We start from the raw sequence: 3,178 nt of genomic DNA, 5'->3' as shown, positions 1-3,178 counted from the left end.
ACGGGCTCGGCGTCTATAAGTTTTTTTTTTTTTTTTTTTTTTTTTTTTTTTTTTTTAATTTAAAGGGGAATCTGTGTTTTTCTTTGTCTTATTTTGTCCATCTTCATTACTGCTGCTGGGCTGTTTCCTCAGACGTTTTTTTCCCCTCCTTTGAATGTTTGACTGAGTATTTCGGTTTAACAATTCTTTAGGCATACCCAGTCTTTGGAATTGAGACGTACTTATTTGTGGAATGTTTCTGAAGGTCTCTGCTTATAATGCTTTTTTGTGCTGTTAAATTGTCAACTTAAATGGTCTCAACTTCCATTAGTAGTATATAGGATCGACTGGATCCTTTCTGGTAATACCATAGAATGTGTTTAGTTTGTGTGTGTTCTTTGTAGGGTTAGATTGCTCGCGCATTCACAATCATATATTGACACTATTGTTTATTGCGCCTATTGGCTCTCATCTGATCTTTCTTACAATCTTGATTAAATTATGAGACAGAGGGAACATACGCACATATGTATATAGACGCTTTCTTCTGTTATTTTATTTTATTATTATTATTATCATTTTTATTTTATTTTAATTTTTTTTCTCCCCGGTGTGTATCTGAGATACTGGCGGTGGAGGCATCTTTGAACTCAGGAATATGGTCACTGGCTCAGGGTGGGGGTGGAGTAAAGGGAGCGCGTATAGTAAGCATGTTTTGCTGTAGTTTATTGTTTGGTTTAAGGGGTAGCTTGCGCTTCAGTTTTGAAGACGCTTCGGCAAAGTGGGTTTGGTGGGTAGTGTTAGATTTATCTTCATTAGATTTTAGTTGTGTGTTTTCAGTACCTCGTCATTTGTGTGTATATTTTTTAGTGGTCTCCCTAGACTCAGTTATGGACTATCCCGCTCATGATGCGCTCACAATGGTTAAATTCTTGATTTTTTGTTTCTTCCTTGATATAATATGAGTAATCAGGGTGTTACTCGTCCGGTTGGGGGGAGCGGCCTCAATTTTTTGACCTGGAACTGTAGAGGTATTAATAACCCGGTTAAGCGTAGTAAGGTCTTGCATCACATCCACCAATTAAATGCTCATGTAGTGTTCCTGCAAGAAACCCATCTCAAATCAAACCAACACATGGTACTTCAAACCAGATGGGTAAATCATGTATTCCATTCTTCATTTTCGGGCAAGGCCAGAGGTGTGGTGATTTTGATTCATAAATCCGTAAGTTTCACATGCACGAAGGTAATGGCAGACCCCAATGGCAGGTATATTATAGTTAGTGGCAGACTGTTAGACACTAAAGTGCTGCTTGTGAATATTTATGCTCCAAATTGGGATAGTGGGGAGTTCTTTAAATCTATTTTTTCTGCTCTACCAGGCCTTGACTCACACTTGCTAATTTTGGGGGGTGACTTTAACTGTTGGCTTGATCCAGTATTGGACAGATCCTCTACAAAGCCCTCTACTGCATCAGCAGCAGCACAAACCTTGAAAACATTTATGTCAGATCTTGGGCTATCGGACTCTTGGAGGTTTTTTAATCCTTCTGGGCGTGCATACTCCTACTTTTCACCAGTTCACCATACTTTCACGCGCATTGACTATTTCCTAGTGGATGATAGGCTTCTGCACACAGTTACATCCAGCTCCTATCACCCCATTATTATATCTGATCATTCTCCTCTGGTTATGGAAATAGCATTTCAACATGCCAACACCCGAAGACCACCTTGGAGGCTTCACACCCAGTTACTTAGCGATGATGATTTCATAAACTTTCTTGGAGATCAAGTTGACCTCTTTGTGAGCACCAACACAACTCCAGATATTTCTGCATCCATTTTATGGGAGGCCTTCAAGGTTTTTATTAGGGGAGGGATCATTTCATATGTTGCACACAAGAACAAGTTGAGAAGGGAGCGCTTGTCAATTCTTATGCACAGTATTGGACAATTGGACAGTTTGTATGCCATTTCGCCTTCACCCAGTGTCTATAAAGAACGCTTAATTTTGCAAGCCGAACTAAATACACTGCTCACTGACCAGGTTACAGACCTCCTTATGAAGACTAAAAGCAACTACTTTGAACAAGGGGATAAGGCGGGTAAACTGTTGGCTCATAAGCTTCGTTGTTCTCCAGTGTTGAACCAGATACCTGAAATCAAAACATCTACTGGTACTTCAATAGACCCATTGGTAATTAATAACGAATTCAAGAATTTCTATCAGGCCTTGTACACCTCAGAAATGGCGGCAAGCACCCCAGAACTGGAGGGCTTCTTTCAGTCTTTAACCATGCCATTGATTGGAGGAGAGATAGCCGAAGTACTGGAGCAGCCGATTTCAACTGAGGAGCTCCATAGGGCAATCCAGTCACTTAGTTCAGGCAAGAGTCCCGGTCCTGATGGTTTTCCAATTGAATTCTACAAGAAACTTGTCCCTAGAATTTCTCACATGTTGATCGATATGTATAATGACTCACTAGATAAAGGGTGTCTCCCGCAAACCTTGAATTACGCAACCATATGTCTCATTCTTAAGAAAAACAAAAACCCTCTTGACTGTGCGTCGTATAGACCAATTAGTCTGCTTAATGTGGATTATAAAATTTTAGCCAAGATACTGGCAATGCGTCTGGATCCGGTTCTTCCTTCTATTATTTCACCCGACCAAACTGGGTTTATTCGAAACAGGCACTCCTTTTTAAATTTGCGACGACTGTTCAATGTCTTGTATAATCCACAATCTCTTAATATCTCTGAGGCATTAATCTCACTCGACGCAGAGAAAGCATTTGATCGGGTAGAATGGCGATATCTGTTTTATACACTGAACAAATTTGGGTTTGACCCTAGATTTATTTCATGGGTCAAACTGTTGTATTCATCCCCAAAAGCATCCGTCAGGACCAATAGCTCATATTCAGATTACTTTTCTCTACAAAGGTCAACACGTCAGGGTTGCCCCCTCAGTCCCTTGTTGTTCGCCCTCGCCGTAGAACCTCTGGCAATATCTCTACGCTTACAACCCACCATAAAGGGAATAGTTAGATATGGAATTGAACACAAAGTGTCATTGTACGCTGATGACCTGCTGCTATATGTCTCTGAGCTCCCAATATCCATGCCTACCATTTTAAGAACACTTTCAGCGTTTCGTTGCCTGTCAGGCTATAAGCTTAATTTGAATAAAAGC

The 3,178-nt window shown here is 40.4% G+C and overlaps 1 protein-coding gene across 4 annotated transcripts in view; it reads left to right on the top strand.

The window, feature by feature from the left end:
* Positions 1 to 3,178, top strand: part of LOC130915784 (coiled-coil domain-containing protein 136-like) — a 97,524-nt gene that overhangs the window by 3,458 nt on the left and 90,888 nt on the right. The gene's annotated exons all lie outside the window — the stretch shown is intronic.

The sequence above is a fragment of the Corythoichthys intestinalis genome, chromosome 5, assembly GCF_030265065.1.
Source record: "Corythoichthys intestinalis isolate RoL2023-P3 chromosome 5, ASM3026506v1, whole genome shotgun sequence".
NCBI classification, from domain to species: domain Eukaryota; kingdom Metazoa; phylum Chordata; class Actinopteri; order Syngnathiformes; family Syngnathidae; genus Corythoichthys; species Corythoichthys intestinalis.
The sequence above is the reverse complement of the archived record's forward strand: the minus strand, read 5'-3'. Positions and strand labels throughout refer to the sequence as shown.